This window comes from Arvicola amphibius, chromosome 2, assembly GCF_903992535.2.
Source record: "Arvicola amphibius chromosome 2, mArvAmp1.2, whole genome shotgun sequence".
Classification (NCBI taxonomy): Eukaryota; Metazoa; Chordata; class Mammalia; order Rodentia; family Cricetidae; genus Arvicola; species Arvicola amphibius.
The window spans coordinates 34,144,930-34,169,848 of NC_052048.2; the positions used below are offsets into that span (position 1 = coordinate 34,144,930).

The 24,919-nt window shown below is 49.4% G+C and overlaps 1 protein-coding gene across 1 annotated transcript in view; it reads left to right on the top strand.

Moving 5' to 3' along the window:
- Positions 1-24,919, top strand: part of Atp2b2 (ATPase plasma membrane Ca2+ transporting 2) — a 319,368-nt gene that overhangs the window by 116,538 nt on the left and 177,911 nt on the right. Inside the window, exon 3 of the mRNA XM_038318670.2 lies at positions 17,992-18,086. The gene's annotated coding sequence lies outside the window, so the exon portion shown is untranslated. The remainder of the gene's footprint in view (positions 1-17,991; positions 18,087-24,919) is intronic.

Consider the following 24,919-nt stretch of genomic DNA (forward strand, 5'->3'; position numbering starts at 1 on the left):
TAATGTAGGTGTATAATGTATTATACAAACATTTACATTATATTATTACATTATGAATCATGACAATAGAAGAATACAGTTTTATAGAACTTTACAGAATTACAGTTAGGAAGTAGTATCATTTATGGCTGGGGGTCACCACAACATGAGGGACTGTATCAAAGAGTCACGGCATTAGGAAGGTTGAGAGCCACTGCCAAGGTAAAAGTGAGTATTAACTCCACATCAGATCCATATCCTGCACAGCCAGCTTTGGACAGCCTAGAGAAGACAGATTCAGGTCTGGGCCCTCAGGGGTGCCGAGGAGCCACCTTTTGCAGGAGTGACACACAGCAGGTGGGGTCCTGTAGCCCCTCAGCAGGAATTCGCCATGCACATTCCACTGTGCCAAGGCTTTTCTAGGCACCAAGTCCTTGGAAGCAGAAGCAGCTGTGGCAGAAGGCAGGACCTGGCCTGGCTTAGAGAAATGGGGAGACAGGGTCATGCTCCCACGCTGTCCTCACCACTCCACAAGGAGAGCAGTTCCGTGGCTCAGGACTGCTTGGTGGTGATGCAGGGAAGACCCCCTGGCTGCCATGCAATGGGTCTCTACCTACCACAGCCTGTGAGAGAAGCCAGGTCGGAGCCAGGCCAGATAAGGCTGGGTGAGGAAAGACAGACAGAGAAGTGACCTCCAAGGTCCCCTTCCTTTGCAGGCAGGCAGTCTGCCTTAGCAGCCGGTTGCAGCAATGGCCGCCTCCCCCAAGCCCACAAGTCTTTCCCAGTCTGTGCCACTTGCTTTACAGCCTCGTGACAATCACTCTGCCTCCCAAACTCCTGTTCCTTTAGTTCTAGGAGCTGAGAGATGGTGGTTTACATGCTTCTAACCATAGCGCATCTGTTTCCCGTGGTGGTTGAAGGAAATGACCACAAGCCACATGGCTCAGCCTCAATAGGTCCAGGTCAGAAGTTACTGCAAGCCACCATTAGCACAGGGTTGCTTCTTGTGGAAACTGGAGAGAAGCCATTGCCAGCTCCCAGGGCCCCTGCACTCCTCAGAGCATGCTCACCTTCATCTGCTAGTCCAACACCTGGGGGGAAAAAGCAGAGTTTGACTCTCAGTCTCAGATGGTCCAGCTTGACTGAGTTACCTTGGGCTCTGGGGCTGGGGTGGGGTTTCAGTGTATCCTGTTGGGAACATATGGCAGAGAAAAACAGCTCCACTCCCAGCCAGAAGCAAAGAAAAGATAAGACCAGGGTCCCATGGCCCCTTTCAAGGGTGCACCCCCATTGACCTAAGGCCTCCCATAAAGCCTCATCTCTTAAATTCTCACCACTACCCAATAGTGCCTCCTCCCCAGGGACCAAGCCTCTAACACATGGGCTTGAGCCACGCAAAACCTAACCTGAGCATCCCTTTCCGTTTCCACTGTATAGACTCCATGACCTCATCCATTTCCCTGTTATTGGAAATCAGCTCTGATTGAGTGTTGTGGGTTCCTGGTTGTGGGATTTGCCTATGGGCATCTTGGGGCAGCTTCACTTCTGCCTGCTACACCCATAAGTCAAAACTGTCTTGAGGCCTTGGGCAAGCTTGTCCCGGTAGACCTCAGCATCCCCCACTGTGAAATGAGTCATCATAGCCATCAGTCACCTCTTCTGGCCACTTTGAAAGTGATGAGCTGACATGTGTCCAAGGGGCTTACCAAAGGCCGGGTGCTGGACTTGGGATGAATTCTGTCTCCAGTGGCCATGGTGCTCACCCTCTCGCTGGCACTCAAATCTTCATGTACTTTGCTCTGAGAAACTATGCCCCACTCCCACAGTACCCCAGAAATGAGCATAGTTCTGTCAACCAACAGCTCTGCTAAGTTATAATCTCTTGCTTCTTTTCACAGAACCCCAGGGGCCCCTGGGATTTGGGAACTGGGGAATGTCACTCAAGGCTGCTTATTGAGCACCAAACAATGGCCCTTCATGAGGTCAGCTGGCAGCCTAGCAACCGCTCAAGCCCTTAGTAACCAGCCCAGAAGTGTTGATATTTACCCAATGGAAAGTTTCCCCTTATCTTGATAAATGCCCAGTTCCTTCTCCAGGGCATTTTCAAGAAGCCACACCCACTTAGATTGCAGTTCCTTTTTCCTGAGCAAGCCTGTGCCCAAGGCTTGTCCAGCTCTGAACACCTCCCCGGGACTCAGTTTCACCCACTCAGTGGATATTAGGCATGAGGCGCACTAAGTAGTGTAACTATGTTCCCCCCATTTATCAAGCCCCTTAAAAGTATCCTTGCCATTCTCAAGGCTCCCCAGTGAGAGAATCACCCATCCACGAAGGCACTGCCAGCCCTTGGTCCCATTATCCTTCCCTCCATCCCCTTCCTTGGTCCTAAATTAATCTAAAATAATCAACCCAAATATTTTGGGAGACCTTCTCTAGGTCAAACCTGGAGCTAGACACTGAGGAAACTGAGGCAGGACAGGCCTGGTCCATGCTTTCTGAAGCTTTGGGTTCTGGAAAGAAAGTGTCTAAGCACTCTGCAGACGTCTAGGATGGAATCCAGAACCTCCCCTGCTCGTCCCCACCAGGCTATTTTAGTCTGTAATAATACTCCTCAGTATGCTGGTGGCATTTTGCAGTCTCTAAAACACTTCCCTTGTGTTACCTCATTTAACCCTGACGTCATCTGAGGGTGAGATTTTAATATGTCCCCATTGCACAGACGGGAGCTGAAGGTCAGCAGGACCTAGAGAGCTGTGGTTTGGGGAACCAGTTCAGCCTCCACTTCCTTCTGCCTCTCCTGTGAGCTTGCATCCTGTGCTGATGCCTGTTTCACGGGCCCGTTTGCGAAGGAGCCACGCTGCACTCAGAACCTCCTTTAAACAATGGCAGTTGTCCACCTCTAGCACCTCGGCCTTGAGCTGTGCGTGACCCCAGCAACCTCCTGAGTATCCACATCCCGACGTGACCTCTGGGCTGAGACCCCAGCTCCACTGCGTAGCCTTGGCAACCCCAACCTCAGCCTCTCCATGTACAAAGTGGGCTAAGTCTAGACGGTTCTAAGGATGGAATGAAGCAAAACAGAGAAGCAATGCTCTGGGCTCTTCTGGATTGGGCTGGGGTTATGACTTGACACTGGGTTGGGGGCGTGGATTAGCTGGTACAGTATTTGCCTAGCTTACTAAAAGCCCGGGGATTTATTCCCAGCACATAAATTAGTATAGTGTTCCAAGCCTGTCTATTATCTCAGGATTATTGGGTGTCAGAAGCAGGAGGATCAGAGGTTCAAGGTCATCCTTGATTGTATATGGGTTTGGGGCTAGGCTGGCATACCCAGAACCCTGTCTCATAGTCTGCACACAGACAGCAGACCTGGATGGGCAGGAGGCTCTGTAAGATGTTGGTGTTGGGATCTGACTGTAGGAAGGAAAAGACAGGAGGCCCTTGAGTCTGATCAGAATCTGCTTTAGTGAAAAACCCAATAAGATCCCTATTCTGGTTAGTTCTTGTTGTTGTTATTGTTACTGTTGTTGCTTTTCCAACTTGACCCAACTTAGAGTTATCTGGACAGATATCTGAATCGGGAAAGTGATTCTATTATATTGGCCTGTAGGCATATCTGTGCAACATCTTCTTGATTAATGATTGATGTGATAAGGACCAGTCCGTCCTGGGTGGTACCACATCTGGGCAGGTGGTCCTGGGTATTAGAAAGGAGCTGAGCAAGCCAAAGGGAACAGATCTGTAAGCAGCATTCCTCTATGGTCTCGGCTTCAATGCCTGCCTCGAGACCCTGCCCTGACTTCCCATCATGCTGCTGTAAGTTACACAATACAATGAACCCTCTACTCCCCAAGTTGCTTTTGGTTGTGGTGTTTATCACAGCATAGAAAGCAAACTAGAGAGCCACCTTCCCCTCGCTTGGCATCAACCCCTCTGAGGGGCTCAACTGGTGAAGCTGTTTTCCCAAGCCCAGATCACCACACAGCGGGGAGCAGAGTCCCCCTCACCCATTCTTATGGGGCAAAGCTGTCAGATTCCCTGGTGCCACCTAAGTGGTTTCCCACCCACGCCTCTGCCATGAGCTGAGTCACCCGGCACTGGCACCGAGGCGGACTGTGGGAAGGGTGTTCCTTCCTCTGCTGCAGAGCTGCCGCTGCAGGCAAGCTCTCAGAAAGCCAGAACCCAGCCCGTGGCAGGTGCCGGGAGGGGCCTTACGCAACTTCTGACATTGTTCAAAATCACTTCTGCAGAAAAGCTGGGACCCAGGCTGCAATAGGCACAGCTACATTTTCTTATGTAACCTTTACCATTGTTAAAAAGCAATGTATGCTAACAACCTCTGTTCACCCAGGGCCTCAGGCATCTGGCCTGGCCAGACCTCCTCTTCTGCTCCTAGCAGCTCGGGCAGAGGCTAGGGCCGGCTTTGAACAGGTGAGGAAAACAAGGCATGTTTGGGGTGGCGTGGCCCTGATACCCCAGGGGCGGTTCTGCACTCCAGCTTGCCACTGGTCAGCCCAGGCACTTTGGGGAATTGAAACAAAAAAACAGAATAAGTAAGTTTGTTACATTTGATTCTTTTCTTGAATAAAACAGCCACCAGTAGCTCTTAGCTAATGACTGGTGGCAGGTCTGAATTCTCATGTCTGAAACAGAAAAGAGGACCAAAGAGATGGCTCAGTGGGTAAAAGCATGTGCCACCAAGACTATGACCTGAGTTTGATCCTCAGGACCTACACAGTGGGAGGGAGAACTGACGCCTACAAGCTGTCCTCTGGCCTCCATGTGTGCACCATGGCACATGCACGCTAATAATAAAGAGAATTTTTAAAGAAAGAGAAGTTTATTTCTAAGTTTATTAGCGTTGAGCAGGAAAGTGTGTTTATTGCAAGATCTTATATTTGATTGGTTGATTCAATGTCTTTGTGCATTCAGAGGACAACTCACAGGGATGGGTTCATCTCCTTCCATAGTGTGCACCCAGGGGATGGACCTTGGTTCTTCTGGCTTGGCAGCACACGCCTTTAGCTGCTGAACTACCTCACCACCCTGGAAAAATGTCTTTACATGAAACTGAATTGCTCTCCAGGGAAATGAAGCTCTGGGACTCAGGATCAAGGAGAAAGACACGGCAGTTTTTAGGAAGGTTGATGCTGAGCTTTCTCTGTTGTCGGGGTTCCATTTGTTGGCTGAGGTTTTCTGTCCTGCCCCATTCCCACAGTTGTTAAGTCCCAAAGAAATCACACAGAGGTCTAGGTTAACTATAAACTGATTGGTCCATTAGCTCAGGCTTCTTATTAAATCTTATCACTTACATTAGCCCATTATTCTTGTCTATGCTAGCCACATGGCTTGATACCTTTTTCAGCGAGGCAGTCACATCTTGCTTCTTCTGTGGCGGGCTCACAACTGCAGAGGAATGGGCTTCCTTCTTCCAAGAGTTCTGTTCTCATTGACCCGCCTCTACTTCCTGTCTGGTTGTCCCGCCTATACTTCTTGACTGGCTACTGGCCAATCAGTGTTTATTTAAAACATAATTGACAGAATACAGACAATTCTCCCACACCATTTCTCTACTGCATATGTCGTGTGTGCCAAAGCTGTCACAGGTGTACACCAATGACTGGTCACACTGGAACCAAGCCACTTGCCTTGCCAAGTGTTCTGTCTTTCCCCTGTCACTCACTGCCCCTCAGCAAGTATTGTCACTCAATCCATGGCTCAAGAATCAGAGTCTAGAGTGACTGTGGGCAGGGAACGGCAAAGCTCCATGGTCATGTGGGTGAGAGTGTGAAGTTGGCATTATTAGCAAAGGAGGATAGAGAGGGGCAGCCTGTGAAGCCCTGTCATGGCTGGGCAGGCTGTACCCATCAGTGGGCCTGCCATGTCCTACCAACAAGCCAGCCTCCCTGGAGCATCTTCTCAGCCCTAGGCCTTGCAGCATCTGTGTCTGTCTCCCAAAGAGCTGTGAATGAGATGGCACAGTGACCTCACCAATGTGGTGTCCTACTGTAGAGACCTCTTCTTCAACTATAGATCTGGAGGTGACAATGCCTCTTTCTATGACCCGAGGAGCATATGATGCTAGCAGCTAGGTAGCCGAGGAGGCTGAGAGGGACATGCTACATCTGAATGAGGGTCTTGTGAAGTTGGCCTTTCTCAGAGCTGTGCTCTTTCTGCATTCCATGGGAATGGAAGAGCATGTTCCAGAAGGGGCAGGTGCTCAGTCTCGAAAGATAAGAGACCTGCATGCCTCGGAACACACTGGATCTTTCTGCACAGAGTGCTGTATGGAGAAAAATGTACTTTCTGAAAGAGGAAATGATCTATAAATTTAGGGTCCTGCTTGTTTCTGTGTTAAACAGAAAAAAATAGAAGACAAAACAGTTAATTTTGCCTCAGGGAACGCTGAAAACATTTATTCCATAGTAAAGTGAAATATTTTATGTTCTAACATAGTTTTGATTGCCCAGCAAGATGTGCACCCACATATCTGCTGTGGGGCTCAGTGCAGGCTTCAGATATAAGCATGTTTCATGGCTTCAATTGTAGCAGACATATTTTCCCTCATATTATTCTCTTCTCTCTGGTTTCTCTGTCCAGTCTTATGAGTCTCTTTTTCCTGTGACTGGCCAATCATAAGACTCCCTCCGGCTGACTTCCCAAGACTTCTTTTAGGGTGTGATTGTCATCAAGGTCTAGGGACTTTTAACTCTGTGACACCAGAGCAGGATATTAGAAACACATATAAGCCAGGCAGTGGTGGCTCACACCTTTAATCCCAGAAGAGACAGACAATCTCTGTGAGTTCAAGGGCAGCCTGGTCTACAAGAGCTATTTCCAGGACAGGCTCCAGAGTTGCAGAGAAACCTATCTCAAAAAGCTGAGAGGCAGGGAGGAGAGAAAAGAAAAAGAAACCCATACTGGACTATAGGTTTGCATGACTCAACTTTGGAAAAGCCAGGCTGTGCCTTGAGCTGGTGATGTCCCCTGCTGGGACCACAAAGCTCCCTCTCTCGGTTTCAGAACACTGAGCAGGATCAGCTGCTGCTGTGGATCTTACCTTTGAGCTGGATTTGGTTCTCCATACTGATTTGTGCTTTTTGCTGATCTGTCATTCCCAGGCTCCAAGAGCAGAATCTATGTCACCCATATATCCTAAGGGCACTGCATAGGGCCCAGCAAGAATGGAGTAGGGAGGCAATAAAGGAGGAGGAAAGAGGGAGGAAAATGGAACATAAATTTTAATTGCTCTGTACCCCACAATCACTTACCTCTGGCCTAAGCAATATGACATGCTAAACATGACAGCTTTGCCCCTGCTTGTCAAGCTCTCATGCCCAGCCCTGTATTTGCCATGATGTAGGTCACACAGGTCACATGTGGTGTAGGTCACATACATATGCACGTGTGAGTTTGTTAACTGTTCCCAAAGGCTTCTCAGAAAGTACTAACTGATCCTACATTTAGGTGATCCGCAGGAGAAGTCTAGACACACTTTTCTGGCCTCTGTGGATATCTGTACTCAGATGCACATACCCCATGCAGACACAGACACAAATACACATAATTAAAAATGAAAATAGAACTTTTAAAAAACCTTTGGCTAAATGAATGAATGAATGAATGAATGAATGATGTGTGGGTGAACTGGTTATATTCCTTCATGATCACTGCTCCGAAGCCCTCTCATTTGCCCTGAGTTCTTAGTTCCTATTGTGTGCAAGGATTGAAGAAAAGCCTCTGAGGTGAAGTGGGACTTGATTCAAATCCAGCCTTCTGGTCATTAGCCACTTCTGATTACTAAGAGGACAGTCTGAATGCTTCCTTGTCTCAGGCCAAGCTCTCTCAGAAGCCAGTTTTGCTCTTATCTTCAGCCTGTTTTCTGTAGAAACCAATCTTGACATTAGGCAAGGCCAAGGAAGGCTGGAAGGGGAGAAGAAGTGAGGCCAGACAGGAACAAAGGTGTCACCAAGCAATTACTTACCTCTGTGGCCAGTTGGAACTTGCCACACTGCGAGACAGTGAGAGCTTGTTGTACTGGTTTGAAAGAAAATGGCCCCAAAAGGGAATGGCACTATTAGGAGATGTGGCCTTGTTGGAAGAAGTATGTCACTGTGGAAGTGGGCTTTGAGGCCTCATATATGCTCAAGCCATGCCCAGTGAGACAGACCACTTCCTGCCACCTGTACACAACGTAGAACTCAGCTACCTCTCTAGCACCATGTCTGCCTGCATGCTGCTCTGTCCAGCCATGACTAAACCTCTGAACTGTAAGCAAACCATCATAATTAAATGATTTCCTTTAAAGAGTTGCTGTGGTCATGGTGTCTCTTCACATCAATAGAAACCCTAACTGAGACACTAGTATAAGCACAAAGCTTATGGTATTCCCATTCAAGGCAAGGAAGCTGAACCATTTATGTACCAGCTCCCAACACCACCCACCATTGGTAGAGGTCTGGGCTGGGGAGTGGTACCTGCTAGGAGAGATGGAGATGTGGGTATGCAGTGAACCCTGCCTGCCACTCCGTGGTCACATACATCTCTGGTTTCTGTCACAGTTCCATGCTGCTCTAAGGGGTGTGTGTGTGTGTGTGTGTGTGTGTGTGTGTGTGTGTGTGTGTGCATATGTAAGCCAGGTGTGTTGACGTCAGGTGTCTTTACTTTTTTTTTAATCCCCTTCCCCTTTTTTTTTTTGGTTTTTTGAGGCAGGGTTTCTCTTCAGCTTTGGACCCTGTCCTGGAACTAGCTCTTGTAGACCAGGCTGGGCTCAAACTCACAGAGATGCTCTGCCCCCTGAGTGCTGGAATTAAAGTTGTGTACCACCACCGCCCAGCTGTCAGGTGTCTTCATCGATCTCCATCTTTATTTTTGAGGCAGGGTCTCTTGCTGAGTTTGCAACTTGCTGATTCAGGTAGACTGATTGGTCAGCAGGCTCCAGGCTTCTCCTGTCCCCGCATTACATGTTGCCATGACAGGCTTTTTTAAAACATGGGTCCTAGGGACCAAACTGTGGTCCTTGTGCTTGTATGGCCAGCACTTTAGCGACTGGGCCACCTCCATAAGCTGCATGGTCTTAAAGAACTGTCCTTGGTGTACATTAAGTACTTGATGTTCAGTGTCCCATGGAGTCCTTGCCCAGTGCCCCACGTGCGATGCAGAAGGGGCACCCATGGAGCCCGCTCTTTGGAGTTCCCTCACCACCTGCAGGATCACTCTGTGATCCTACAAAGTCCCAGCCTAAGGGCTGGGATCCTGGGTACCCACCTTGTATGGTCCCTCCAGGCACATAGGACAGAGCTGGAACACTGAGGACAATGGGGGCTGCCTCTTTCAACCCCAATACTTTATAGAAAGGATCCATTGGTCCCAGGACACACGGCTTCAGGGTAGCTCTGAGACTGGCCTCCCTTTAAAGCAGAAGTAACACACACAGAGGATACCAGCTTTCCCAGCCTTCCTGCTGAGGTGCTCAGGGGTTCTTTCATAGTGTCAGTAACATACTGTGCAAATGCCTCGCCTGAATGTGTTTCCTGGGCTGATTCTTCTTCAGCTTTAGCCCAAGATGGTTTTGCCTTACAGGGGGGCTTCAGATTCCCTGGGAGCTGTGTGCAAAGTCCATATTTGTAGCTTCCTTGAAGACAAGCATTCAGAAATTTCATGAAACAGTTGATTGGGGGCACAGGCCTGGGCCAGCTGTGTGACCACAGACCACTTGTATTTCCTCTCTGAGGCTTCCTTACCTGTAAAATGGAGGAAATAGCAGGCCCAAGAATGCTTAGGACATTGTCAATCTCCAGGTCTCACTGACAGTGGAATGGCATTCTTCTTAGTATTGGTGGGATGCTGGGAATGAGGTGACCTCATGACAGCCAGGTCTTATGACTTCTTTCTTCCCATAAGCTGTTGTCAAACCCAAAGTTCCCAGGGATGTCCAGACAGCTCCTCTACTCCCATAACACACAGCCGTACAGTGTGACCTCAGCAGATCTGAAAGGACTCAGAGGCATCTCCATCTTCTAGTGGAAGAATGATGTCTTGCCCAAGGCCTGGAAGCAGTCATTTCCTGGATCCAAGGCTGTGGGTTCCCAACATCTGCTGTTTTCTAACATCTGCTCTGAGAGCTGTGCCCAGGATGCTCAGCCACCACCACTGAGCCTTAGCCTCTCTCCTCTCCCACGTGTCGATCAGCCAGCCCCAGCCATGCAGAGTGCTGGGGTGTTCAATCCCCACAGCAGGCGCTGCTTCCGCCTCTGAGTTGGTGTGCAGCAGATGGCTCAGGGGCTATTTTCAACTCAAGTGGGGATGTTTCAGAAGAGGGTGGAGCTCACAGATGGGGGCAGTGGGTCTGGGGCTTAGGCCAGCAAGCGTTGCTTGTTGGAGTTGCCCACAACCTCGGCTTCGGTCCTGCCCTGAGTCTCTCTGTGCATTGTGGGATATGCTACCTTCTGGAGGTCCTTGGTCTCCCCACTCAGAGACTAGGGCAGGCAGGCCATTAGTAGAACTTTGACATCATCAACCTGGGCCTCGGGGAGAAGAAGTAGGTGCCCTGAGGGCTTTGAGAGAACAATGCTTTCTGGAAACGGAAAGACTGTGGCCTGGAGCTGTCCAAGGTACAAAAGTTACTGTGCCCAAGTGGGCCCAGCAAGTGGCCAGGCTGGTGGCTGACAGTCACTAGGCAGGATCTTGAGACCCAGCCAGCTCCTTGTTTCCACCTGAGGTCTCAGCCTAGCCAGAAGAACTTGGAGAGGAAAGTCCCAGGGGAGCATGATCTGGGACAGGATAGGAGAGGTGTCGCGTCTTCCTCCTGAACCCTGAACCTCAACTCCCAGGCATTTTGTGGTGAATGGGATGTGGGCATGGAAGAGAGCCCCATTCACAGGGTAAGGGCTGTATATCTGGTCCCCCAGAACAAAGGTACCATGTGTAAATGTGTTTCCTTAGATGTTATGTTTACGACAGAGTACAGGGGAATAGAGGCATTATTGTAGAACCAAAACCTTCACCTTGCCAGTATTGGCATCTGGAGGAATCCCATGGTTGGTTGGTTTGTTTAAATCATCACATCTCCTTTCTAGACAGTGCACACAATAATATTCTAATTGGAGTCTTATAAACTGAAATCCTATTTAATTTCATTTTCTCCCTTTTTTTGCTTTAGCTTGCCCCTCATCATACATACATACCTCTTTAGGATCATTATTGCACCCACTGCATGCACATGCCTGTGATCTCAGCAAGTTTAGGTAGGAGGGTAGTGAGTTCAAGGCTAGCCTTAGCTACATGGTTAGACCATGGCTCAGATATCAGACCAGGGGCCAGAAAAATCACTCAGCAGGTAATGGTGCTACTCCTATAGGCCTGACTGCGTGGGGTTGATGCCCAGAGCATAAGAATCATTAGTATGCACCTTTGCTCAATGCCTGGAGTCCAGGAAGCACTTGTGTGTAATAAGCATTCCTATGGTGAGGTGGGAGATGAATGAAGATAGGAGAGTAGGCTTGATGTTCTAGGATACAGTACAACATCAAAAACAGAGACCCTGCCTCAAAGACACTGTAGAAGGTGAGAGCCGACCTCCTCATGTTGTGCTGTTTCTCATGGGCTCACATTCACTCATCAGACACTCAAACACAAAGATAAAAAATAGTAAGTATTTTTTAAAAACATAAACATTTTCTAAATATAAGCATGTTCTGAGGTCTTGGTGTTTGTGCTCAACGTCTGTGTTTGGGAGAGACATAATCAGCCCCCTGCCCAGGAGACAGCATATCAAAGAGAGGCACAGTGAAGGAGCTGAGGTCATCATACACACCGAGCATCCCTTCTCCAAGGTCGTGGGACCAGACATATTCCAAGGTCAGAGCCTTCTGGCTTTGGAGTGCACATAGCCTTTACTGGCTGACTGCCTCAGTATGACCATTAGAAACTCAAAACCTAAAAGTTTTGGGGCAAACATAACAGTGGTTTCCATTTAGAGGCATTTTTGGATTTCAGGTTTTCAGGCAGACATGGGCTTTAAGGATTTCTCTTTTACTTTTAGTTGTATGTATACATGTGTATCTATGTGTGGGTTTATGCACATGCGTGCAATGCCCACAGAGGCCAGAAAAGAGTTTTGTATCCCCTACAGCTGGAGTTAGAGGCTACTGTGAGCCACCCATTTGTCTTACCTCTTCATGGTTCCTTTTTTTCTAAGGATGTGTTAATGAGCGTGTGCCCCATGTGAGTGTGGTATGTGGGCCTATGAGCCACTGCACACATGCGGAAATTAAAGGACAACTTTGTGTGAAATGGGGTCTCTCCTTCCACTCTTACATAGGCTCCAGGGGTCAAACCCAAGACACCAGACTCAGCACCCAGTGTCTTTATTCACTGAGTCATCTCACCAGGTGACTCATCATCACCTGATGACTCCTTTGCCCGTGCCCGTTTTTGTGACAGCACACCTTGTTCATTGAGTTGCAAACCCTTAAGTGTTTGTACATTTTATCATATAAGCTCAATTTAAAAAAAACACATGCCTGTTGTCTGACCACTGACCTCCTGTGAAAAACATCTCGGGACTGGGGGCCGTCATGCTCAGAGTGGCAGGTACAAGTTTTCCCAAAGTTTCCCAAAGAAAGCAGACTGAACAAGCCAGTAAGCAGCCCCCTCCATGGCCTCTGCATCAGCTCTTGCTTCCAGGAGCCTGCCCTGTTTTATTTCCTGTCTTGACTTCCTTCAATGATGAACAGCAATGTGGAAGTGTAAGCCAAATAAATTCTTTTCCTGCCCAACTTACTTTTTAGTTATGGCGTTCCTTCACAGCAATAGAAACCCTAACCAAGACAGACACTCTGGGAATTGTTTTGTCTGAGACCTCCAAAAGGCTTTGGGAGCTCTCCCAGGACACGATCATACCCTCTGAGAATCAACGGCCACACCAGTCACCTTTCTGCCACCGTGATGAAATGCCCAGCAAGGGCAGCTAGTGAAGGAAGGTTACACTCCAGAGCATAGTTTACATTCACAGTCCATGGGGGGTGGGAGGGATGGTGGGTGTGACAGCAAGAGCAGCAGCTGGTCACATGGCACCTGCAGTCAGGAAGCAGAGAGATGGTTGCTGGTGCTCAACTCACTTTCTCCTTTGTCTTTGGTTCAGGACCCCAGCCTGTGGGACGGTGCTGCCCACATTCAAGGCAGAACATGCTGTTTCCTCCATTAAACCTTTATGGGAAAGCCTTCCAGACAACGCCGGAGTTGTGTCCCTGGGTGATTCTAAGGCTAGTCAAGCTGACAACGGAGGTTAAGCAGCACATGGACTTAGGAGAAAAACACAGAGAGGATGTGGAGCAGACCTCAGGTGCAGAACCCTAGAAATGTGGAGGGCTGAAGTCACATGATCTGCACGTGGCCAGTAGGGAACTAAAAGGCTTGAGCATGGGGTCTGTTTTCTGTTGGAACCAGTAGGGTGTAAAGAAGGGTTTATCTACTCACAGTTTTAGGCTCAGGGCACAGCACAGGCTGCTATGAGGACTTTCATGAGTGGCCTCACTGTGCAAGGTATGGGAGGCACCATGTGACCACACAGGAAGTTGGACAAGAGTCTTGCTCTGCTAAAACCTCACTCTGATAAGAACAATTAGGCACCCAGGAGATCTCTCTCTCTGTGACCTTGAGGGCAGCATCCCCAGTGGTCTGCCCACCTCCCTCTAGGCCCCACCTCTTACAGGGCCCACCACTCCCCAGCAGCACTATTTTGAGGACCCACTTGCTAGCATGGAGACTGTTGGCAGACATTTGGTGATGGGTAGAGAATTGTGAGCACTTCTGCCACTCAGAGCTGTGGAGCGGAAGAAAGCAGGCATGGGTGCCCATGCTAAAGGGTGTGCTCAGTGAAGCAGCAGCTGCCAGGGCAGAAAGGCATTGGGAGCATACACTTCCTGATTCATGCCATTTGTGAGATCAGCACTGCCCATCCCCATGTTCCCCACAGAAACCTAGAAGGGGTGGACTTTGAGACCCTGAAAATGATTCCAGTCTGGGTTTCTAGTATTCACCAAGTCTACGACTTTGTGGGTTTGCTCCAAGCCACCAGGCATCATGTCAATAGCCATGAATAAAAATGCCTCAGAGGCCCCAGGTTCCTTGTCTCCTGACTGAAAAGACCTTTCCTGAGCCAGTGGAAAACTGTGAGCTCATGAAGATGGCAGGATACCTGAGCATAAGATTTGACTGACCGTGTTAAGATGAGCTGGAGTGTGATGACACATGCCTGTAATCCCAGCACTGAGACAGATGGACTGCTGTGAGTTCAAATCCAGCCTCTACTTCATGGAGAATTATAGGTCAGTCTGGGCTGGAGTGGAAACACAAGTATGTGTGTGCGCGCACGTGCACACACACACAAACAGAGGCATGCATACAGGCATGCATACATGCACGCACATGCATGCATGCACACAAGGAACATAAAGAAAATTCTAGAAAGCTTTAGGCAGATGGAAGCCCCTATTTAAACGCTTCTGCTTCTGGGCTAGAGTGGAGTCAATATTCACAATCCTCTCACTAAGGATGGCTGAAGGCCCCATCATTCAGAACAGCTAGGAGAACTGGGGGGAGCACCTGCTGGCCAGGAATGGATGAGACCCCAAGATTCCACAGTGGAAACTCTGGGTCTTTCCATGGTGAAGTTTATCCCAGAGTCAGAATTGAAAAAGCTAGCAGTAGGGCCTTGACAATGGTCACAACCAACAATCCGCTCGCCTTAGAGAAGGCAAAGCTCAAACAAATACTCCAGACATGGGCTACTCTGCACCCAGCCAATCACCAAGAAATACGGAGTAGAGAGTGGGACCTCCACCACCAGTGGGCTATAATGAAGAAGGCCAAAATAGCCCTGCCCCCGCCACACACACACTTGGAGTGGTGTCAGAGAAGGCAGGGAACAGGTGGAGGGAAACAGCACTATACCCCTCCCTCTGCAGTTCCCCAAATAAAACCCCAGAGACAGAAACTGGGGTTCAACCTGAAAGTCAGAAAAGCAAAACAGCCAGCCACTGGCTCTCACCTCTACCTCAGTCTGAAATGGCGATCCTGCCTCCAGGAATCTCAAAATGAGACTATGTCTGAGAGCTGTCTCTTCCCATTTTATATTCCTCTCTAGTGCTAGGATTAAAGGCGTGCACCACTACTACCTGGTTTCTGTGGCACACTAGTGTGGCTACTGGCATTAAAGGAGTGTGTCACCACTGCCCAGTCTGTACGGCTGATCAGTAAGGCTGTTTTACTCTCTGAATTTCAGGCAAGCTGTTTTTTATTAAAATACAAATGAAATATCTCTACAGTAATCTGTAAGGACTCCAAACTTTCCAACTAGAGGGATCCCTAACCCCACTCACCAACAGCAAAGACCCCCCACACACCATCAGGGAATGACTGGAAAAGGTGGATGTGGTCCCCTGTGTGAAATTCGCAAGCAGGCATTCCCCTGCATCTGCTGGACTAGGGCAGAGAAAGTCAGCTGAAATGGAAGGTTTGAAGGAGTCTCATGACATGATAGGTTTCCAGGGAAAATCGTTCATATCAGAAGCACCAGGAAGAAGTCTGGCTTGGTGGAAAGGGGCCATCGGCACATGCCAACCCAGATGGCAGAGATACACGGATCTCACAGTAGCCAGTATAAACAGTTCGGGGAACTTCTCTGACCACTGGACTCAAACTTTTAAATTATCAGAAGAGAATAGAAACCATATGGAACTGAAAAGTACTCCTGAAATAGACAAACCCCTCAGTGGATGTGCTTTATAGCAGACTAGAAAGGATGGAAGAAGGCATCATTAAACTGGACTATAGAATGATGGAGATTACCTGATTCAAAGAACAAGGAGAAAATGCAAGGAAAAAAATGTCAACAGAGCCTTAGCGTCCTGCAAAGTATTTGAATAAATTATGGCTGAAAATGCCCCCAATTGCGTACACACACACACACACACACACACACACACACACACACACCTGAAGAGCCAAGAATCTCAACACTCTTGAGTAATAGGAACCCAAAGCAATCTACTCTAAGCAACACATAAGCTACTGAAAACTGAAAATGAGGTTTAGATGCTATCGGAAGCAGTGGGAGAGAAATGACATCTGTGATGGGGTGACAACGTATTGACGCCTAGTATAAACACAGAACTTAGAAGTTAAAAAATCAGAGCAGTGAGATGGCTCAGCAGGAAAAGGTGTCCAGCCTGAGGGACCTGAATTTGATCCCCAAGATCCAGTTGCCTCCCTCAGGTTGCCCTGTGACCTTCACAAGGCACTCAACACATAAGATAAATGTATTCTTTTTAAAAATCAGACAGGTCAATTAGATCCTGAACAAAATACATGGAGCCACTTCTCTGATGATGTCCAGTCAGCAGAGAGCACACGAGACGGTGCCCAGCATGGCTGGCCACTGGGCAAATGCACATGAAAACCACAGCTGATGGCAGCACAGTGTGTCAGAGTGTCTGACGTGGGAAATGAGGACACCAATAGGCACTGGTGAGAATGCCGGGGGACAGGGTCACTCAGACATTCACGCAGGAGTGCAACATAGTACAGCCACTGTAGGATGGGTGAGGGATTGCATTCAAAACTGCACCTCCACCATCTGACTCACCAGTCGTACTTCAGAACGTTTATCACAAATAAATGGAAATGCGTGTTGGCCTGCACACAAAACACCTTGCGCAGCTTTTCATGGCAGTTATTCGTAATAATTTCTCCAAGGTGCAATGATAACCTGGATAGCCTTAATCATTAAGTGGCTGAACTGTGGTACATCCATCCACAGCCTGCCACTGAACCATGGAAAGCCTAGACCACAGAGCAAGAGAGAGGGCTGGCTCAGTGGGCACAGTGCTTATTGTGCAAGCATGAGGACCTGAGTTCAAATCCCCTGCACCCATATGGAAACCAAGCATAGTTACATGCACACCTGTAGTTCAGCCCTGAGGAAAGTGAAACAGAACGAACGCTGGGCCTGCCAGCCCAGCTCCAGGCTCAGTGAGAGACTCTGTCAAGGGAATAAGATAGAGAGTAATAGAACTAGACAGTCTTCTCTGGTCTCTGCACACACACGTGTGCGCGCGCACACACCACAGATACGTCACACACAAAATGCAAACAGGAAATAAAAATCTAGATCAGTCTCCAGAGGATTATACTAAATGAAACAAGAAAGGTAGTTTCAGAAAGGCCACCTCACGCCTGACTTCATGTCTCTCATGTCGCTGATGGACAGTATTCTACAGCCAGAGGGCAGGATGCAGTAGGGAGGGATTGGGGTGACTGTAAAGGCAGAGTCCAGGAGACCTGTGGTGTGGAGCAGGGTTGTGTCTTAACTGTGATGTTGACGACATGGATTCACATGTATGTGCACGTGTGCTGCCACCGCCGTGAGAATGAGCCTTAAGAAGGGTCTAAGGTCATTCACCTGGTTCTGGTGGCAATCTGTGGTTATGCAAGATGTGACCTTCAGGTGTGGCTAGGGAAGGGGCACAGGCCTCTCTGTGTATTTCTTTGCCAACTCTGAAGTGATGAGTACATCAAAGTAAAAAGCAAATAAATGGATAGATACTATGATGGGTGTGTGGACAGATGGAGAAGCAGACACTAGGAAAAGTTGGCTCCTCTCTCTCTCTTTCTCTCTCTCTCTCTCTCTCTCTCTCTCTCTCTCTCTCTCTCTCTCTCTCTCTCTCTCTCTCTCTCTCGAGCACACACCATAACTATTCCACCACACCCCCTCACAGCCCATGCCAGGCACAGATATGGACAGGGAGACATCCCTCAATCACTGCCAACTTCCCTGTAATGAGCTTGGAACCTGGAGAGGGTGAGGTCCCCAAGGCAGCCTTGAGGAGCAGATGACCTGAGTATATCTGGGCTAGATAAGGGAGGAGGAGCAACCTGCCTCCACCTCCATCCCTACTACCCAAAACTGGTCACCCAATTCTAACCATGACTATTTTAACCCCTTTCCAGAGTTGAACTTGGTCACACAGTCTCCAGAGCCAGCAAGACATGGGCCCCATTGTACAACTCCTGGCACCCCTGATGTGACTAGAAGACGTGGACGGGTGAGTTGAAGACCAGGGTCTTTTTTTTTTTTGGCGGGGTGTGAGAAGAAAGATGCTATGGCTGTGCATGTGTGTGCGCACCTGCGTTGGTAAAGGGTGCTAATGGAGGGTTCACTATGCAGGAATAAAGTGTGTTTGGAAGCAACCATCTTCCTCTGCCACCTGGCTGGGGACATGTGTTTTGGCTATAATGCCCAGAATCTCTTTGGTGTTGAATAGGGGTGTAGTAGTGAGTGTAGATCAGCTTCGTGATTGTCACACAACTAACCTGGTCTCAGTCCTGAGTCTGTTCTTGCCATTCCTGGTGCTGGTGATCCATGCAGATCCAAAACTCCCTCTGCCTCGGTAGCGCAGACAGCTGCCCCACCTCCTTTGCTACCAGTTGGGCTGACATGGAGCCCTAGAGGTGGAGTTCAGGCAGGCTTGCTGTGACAGGTGCTGAGAGCTGCGAGGGGACAGTGTCCTCCAGTCAGGTGGCTAGGGCATGTGTGGGACCTGGACTCAGGTCTGGGTTAAGAGCATGGGCTCAGCAACTGAGGTTGCTTCTCTGGGTCTTGGCTTCTTCATTTGTAATGTGGGGACAGCAGAGGCATCTTGTGGCAGTCAGGCAAATGTGTTTCTGTAAAGTACGGGGCGGAGTGGCTAGGACACACCAGGTACTCGGTCTACACATGTTGAGGGTATGGTCATGCTATGTGCCTAATTTATGCTTATTAGAGAGACGGCCCACTCTGGGCTCAGGGTACCACAAGGCAAAGCTCTTTGAGGGTTCCCTGGGAGAAACGGTGTCTCTTCTGTGCTCTGCAAGCATTTCTTTGGGCCCCTGTTTTTGCTTTATTGCACCCATGTATAATGTATAAACCTTGAGGTTTGTGCCCTGTGCACCCTGAGCTGAAGTTGCTCATCCTCTGGCCTCAGACCAAACTTCTGGTCCATGACGGCATCTTCTGCTGAGACCAGTCACCACCCCCGAACTTCTTGTCAGAGTGGGCATCTCTTGTGTGCCCTCTCTCTTGTCCTCAGCATCACCCTCTTGAAATCTGGTTTCTCATTCAAGCACTTGGGGACTAACCAGATTATTTCCAAATATATTCTGTAATTGCTCACGGATTGTTTAAAGACCAGGCAACTGAGAAGGCAGAACAGATACACGGGCATCTAAACCCAGCAGTTTCGGGTGTAGGCATGGGTGAGAAAAGAGGTCAGAGAGCCACTGATGGGTCATCCACAGAGGGAGGAGGTGACGGCTGCCAATGTGTCACAAGGCTTCCCATGCTCATAGGTGGCAGTAGGGGCGAGTCTAGGTTTGGAGTGCAGTTAGGAACTATCAGTCCAGCCTAGTCCAAGTCTGGATTAAGACCTTCACCCATCTAGCCAGGATTATTAGTGCTCTGGGACAGGCATGGCCTAAACACTCAGAATCATGTTCCAGGAGGCTCCAGAGCTCCTTACCTCAGAAGCCCTGGGAGCTGTGGAAATGTGGGGGGGGGGGGCGTTATCCATCCTCCTGTGAGCCTCCTCACTTCTCAGGACCAGAGCAGAGAAGTCCTTCCCCGCAAAGGTAGGCACTCCAGCAGCCCCACAAGGATCCTACGCTGAAGCTGCCCGAAAAGAGCAATGTCCCCCTGATATGGGAACCACAAACCCCACCCTTGCCAAGATGGACATCCAGAGAGAGAAACAGACAGACAGAGAGAGAGAGAGAGAGAGAGAGAGAGAGAGAGAGAGAGAGAGAGAGAGAGAGAGAGAGAGAGAGAGTTGGAGAGCTGAACTGTCTAAGCCTGTGTAGGAACATTACCAGAACCACCACAGCTGGTCATGGTAGAAACCACAGGTGTCTCCTTCCACATAAAAAAAAAATGTTTAATTGGCAGATCTTCTACAGCTGAACAGTATATTAAACTGATCATGCAGAAGGATTCTTAAAATGCAACACGCTCAAAATGAGCAGAAAAGTAGGAGCAGAAATCAAGGATGTTTGTGATGACTCAACAATCAAATGACAACCATGAGGGGTCTGAAACAGATTCAAGTGTGTGTTAGCCAGGTGTGGAGGCCCACAGCCATAATCCTGATATTCAGGAGGCCAGCCTGGGCTACCTTGTATCAAAAATCAAAGAGAAAGGATTTAGTTCTCCTTAAAATATCAACCATGCATTGTCCCTCAGTATCCACAAGGGACCAGTGGGTGTTCCAGTCCCTAACATAACATGGCGTGACATTGGCTCATAGCCCAACTGCATTTTCCCCACACACTTAAGCCATTTGTCTCTGACTTTCAAAGAATAATGCAGCATTGGCACCACGTAATAGTCATTTCATAGTTCAGGGAATAAGAAGAGGAAAGCCTGTATCTATTAGGTAGAGATTCAACTTAAAAAAAAAGTCCTGGGGCCAGAGAAATCCCTCAGCAGGTAAAATGCTTGGGAAGCAACCCTGGTGACCTGAGTTCAATCCCAGAACCCACGAGGCAGAAGGAAAGAACTGACTCCACAAAGCTGTCCTCTGACCTCCATCACCTCTTCTTCCTGTCTCTGTGTCCAAAGGTCCCATCTTATGAGAATGCTCAGTCTCATCCTGAGAGGGCCACCTTATGGCCTCATTTTAACTCTGTTAATATCTTATGTCCAAATGAGGCCACATCCATAGATCCTGAGGTTAGAACTCCAACATGGGTGTTAGGAAGACACAATTCAATCCCCAACTGCATTCTACTGTGTGTAGTTGATCACCAGTGACCATAAATTCATTTATGACTTTGGGAATCTCAATGAATCAAAGAGCATTTACATCATTTTCTGAGATGAGAATGTTCCTCTCAAAACTACCATCCTTTGGCTCCCAGGTGCTGTCCCACTAGCTCCTGGCCTCACTGGGTCCATCTGGGCCCCTGGCTCAAATTCTTCCATGAAAAATGGGAGGATTTGAGGCTCTTCTTTCTTAGCACAACTGGCCTCTAGACACCGAGATGGCATAAGCCAGGAGCTCCATCTGTGGGGCAGTCCCAGGTAGGAATGTGGGTGGGAATGCCACACCACCAGGGTCCTCACGGAGTAAGGGAGTCACTTCCTGTCCTGATCTCCTGAAGGGTACGTGCTCTTTCTGAGTGCCCCAAGAGCCTTGAGGACTCAACCTGCCCCTGGTGTCCATGTCCACTGAGCATACCCACAAGTGAAAGTTACACAGAGACCCCATGGTAGACCCTATGTTCATGTCAGTTACTTACTGCTTACCCTCTCCTGACCTCTTAGGGCCTGGGAGCAGGGGTGAAATGTTATCCCAATCCCAATCCTAGTGGTCCCGCAGTGCTCCAGCTGAACGCTCTCTGTCCGTATTCCCATCTGATGCCAGCACCAGGAGTCACTGACCCTGTGAACTGGTCAGGTGCATTAGGCCAAGTTAGGAGCAGCTCCAGGATTCTGAATTCAAATCCAGAACCAAACACCCTGGTGAATATTGGCCCTTCCCCAACCCCAGTTTCTCAGTGGCCAAACAGACCTAGTTCCTATCCCCCAAATGAGGGTGTCTATAAAAAGCTGTGGGCAGAGCTCAGCATCCTGTAGGGACTCTCATCTCCCAGGTCCTTCGTTTCCTCCCTGCCAACAAGGAAGAGGATTCACATGGGTTCAGCCAGCTAATCCTGACTCCTAGGGGCAACCTTTTCTATCCACTACCCAAAGAGGCTGCGGCGGGGCAATGTCATGTAAGCTTGCATATGATCAGGGCACTTGCTCCACTCCTGGCCTGGGAGATGTCCATAGCCTCTTGCCCAGGGGCCGGTCATACAGACTCCTATGTCTTGCCAAGTACCTTCAATCCCAGCTCCTCGTTCAGTTGGTTCCTAGGCTCTGAGGCTTTAGGTCCCTTCTGTGAACAAAGAACAGTCACAGGGGGAAGAAAGGCTCACTGAGCAACTCGCTCCTGCCTGCATCCAGCAAGCACCCTCTATGTCTGCCACTCTTCTCATAGGTGAGGCCCAACCGCAGGCGTAGAGAGGTGAGGTTCATGCCTTACCCCATCTCTTGAATATTCTGAGCCAGGAAGAGGTGGAGACAGGAAAACGCATGAGAAGTAGAGTGGGCATGCCAAGTAGTGGAGAAAGCATAAATGTGAAGCTCAGATCTGGCTCTGCTGGGTGACCCAGACCACGAGGCCTCTCTGCTCTGGTTGACTAATATGCAGACTGACAGCATTACAGGTTGATGTACAGATCACAGACCATGTGCCTTCCCCCATCCTACTGCTTCCTTCTTGCCATGGTTGCACCAGCACACACACACACACACACACACACACACACGCCTAAATAAATAAATGCAATTTTAAAATTTCACAGTCTGTTGGGCACATTAAATTATGCACCTGTCACACACAGTGTCTGTTGCTAGAAGCCCCACACAGTGCAGCACATCTTCAGAGCAGCCCAGGACAGAGATAGAGATGTGCCCCTCACCCTGTAATTAACTGAAAGCACTCTGTTGGGTCATGGTGTGGAAGAGCAGGTGACACACGCCCCCAGCACTGCAGAGCCTCCAATCGCCCCTGGAGGTGCCATCGCTCGCTCTCCCAAGGCTGGCAATCTTCATCCAGAAATGGTTCTTGTGGTCTCAGCTTCAGTCACAATTTTGACAACTAAGGGCAAGGAAGTAAAGGAAAACGAGAGATACAAATCATCAGGGATGAGTTCCTGAGACTCGAAGTGTTTAAAACGGCATCTATATAGAGCAGAGTTATGACAGGCACCTGGGAACTTGTTCTCATGGAAAGGGGCTGCTTCCTTGGGATGCTGGAAAGTTGGACAAGATCCACCCTCCCTGGGGAACAATGAATGTTTTCTTTTTGTTCTTGATAAACCAGAATGGCGGGTGTGTTCTCATGGAACAATCAAGAAGTGTCTGGGCCAAGAAATGGATGGCTGCCAGGATCTGTTACATTTTTTTCCCCTAAGCCCAGAGAGGCTTCCTGGAGGAGGCACATCCTGGCTGCTTGAGCCAGGCCCCCTCATAGGCTGGCCTCCACTAACCTTTCCCGGCCACATGGCCATCAGTCAGAAGCCTCCTTGGGCAGGGCAGCTGTCGTCCTTCTGGCCAGCCTCCCTCCAGTTCCCAATGCAGCTCTTCACTGGCCAGCTGTACAGGCTGTCCTCAGAAGAAAGGAACTTCCAGGTAGCTGGCCTTCAGCCACGCTGCTGCTGATAGGATCAGGGGGCCGTGGAGGAAGCCCAGCCATGTCTACCATTCGCTCCGCTTTTGGCAGAGTCCCCTGCTTTGTCAGGGAAGGGAAGAGGCCAGTCCCCAGCCTCTGGTGCCCAGCCATGCTCCCCGCCCCTTACCAGCCTAGCTTCCCCTCCTTGCCGGTTCCTAAATCAGAAAGAGAAGCACTTAGGGTATCAGGGACACTGCCTGCTGTGCCTGCTGGACTTCCTCGAAGGGTGTAGCCACAGGCTACAGACAACTGGATTGCTGATACCAAGAGATCAGAGCAGGAGTGTGTGTTGGGAGGCCTGGAACTCAGAAGGGACCCAAGCATGATCGCTCATCATCTCTGGATCAGGTATGAGAGGTTGGGCTCATATGCCTCTAGTATCCTAGGGAGCCTGGGAAGGCAGCTGGTCAGCTGGAAATGCCCAGAGTTAGGGGTGGAAACTGGGAAGTAGGAGCCTTAGACCAGAGGGATGTTGGAGGGATGGGTTAGTTCAGTGGATGCTAACAAGGGACCCAGGGGACAGTCCCTGGCTTCCCATAGCAGGCCCTCCAGAAGTCTGCTAAATTGTGTGTGAATGGGCAGAAAACCAGACCGCCTTCCATGCTGAACATCCTTGAGTCACTTGCGACACTATTTCAGGTCTCTGTGACTCCACTTCCTTTCCTATAAACTGGAGAGAGAGAGGCATAATAGTGGGTACATACACAATATCACCACCATGAGACTCAAATGATGTAGCAGGCGTGTCCCCTCAGCACAGCTGTATGCAGCAGACGTGTCACCTCGGCACAGGTGTATGCAGCAGGCATGTCCCCTCAGCACAGCTGTATGCAGCAGGTGTGTCCCCTCAGCACAGGCGTATGCAGCAGGCATGTCCCCTCGGCACAGGTGTATGCAGCAGATGTGCCCCTTCAGCACAGGTGTATGCAGCAGGTGTGCTCCCTCAGCACAAGTGTATACAGCAGGCATGTCCCCTCAGCACAGGTGTATGCAGCAGGCGTGTCCCCTCAGCACAGGTGTATGCAGCAGGTGTGCTCCCACTGTGCATGTGACTTCAGCGCCAGGGGCAGCAAGTCCACAGTGGAATTCGTTCCAACACCTGCGAGGCTTCTTTTGCCTTCATGGGTGGCTGCAGAAGAGGCTCACACCCCAAATCAGGGAATTTGAATCTTCTAGCTTGCGTGTCTCAGATTAGTTCCCAGCCTCCAGTCCTCTCCTCCTCACATGTGAAATGGTCATGGGGATGGGACTGTCCCTAGGGAGCTTGTATGTATGAAGTGGGCTAAGTGCATGAAGGGCTGATGTTGTACCTTGTGTGTCAGTGGGGAGGTACGGAGGCCACCACCACCATCACTTTTGTCACTACTGCCCCTTGCGACTGTTATTGGGGAAGGGAGACTGAGAGAGAGGAGGTTTGCCTGGGTCATACAGCAGAGGGCAAGCAGGATGTAGCCCTGCCCCAGGCTCTGTTCCCTTTGCTGCTCTTGTCCCATCTCTGTTTACACTATGTGTAACCATGGCAAGGAGTGACCCCTTGGACATGTATCCCTCACAACCTCTTTATTTCTGGGTTCCAGTCTAGAGGTGCCATGCAGAAGAAGATGGCACTCCCCCAAGAGGCTGAACCT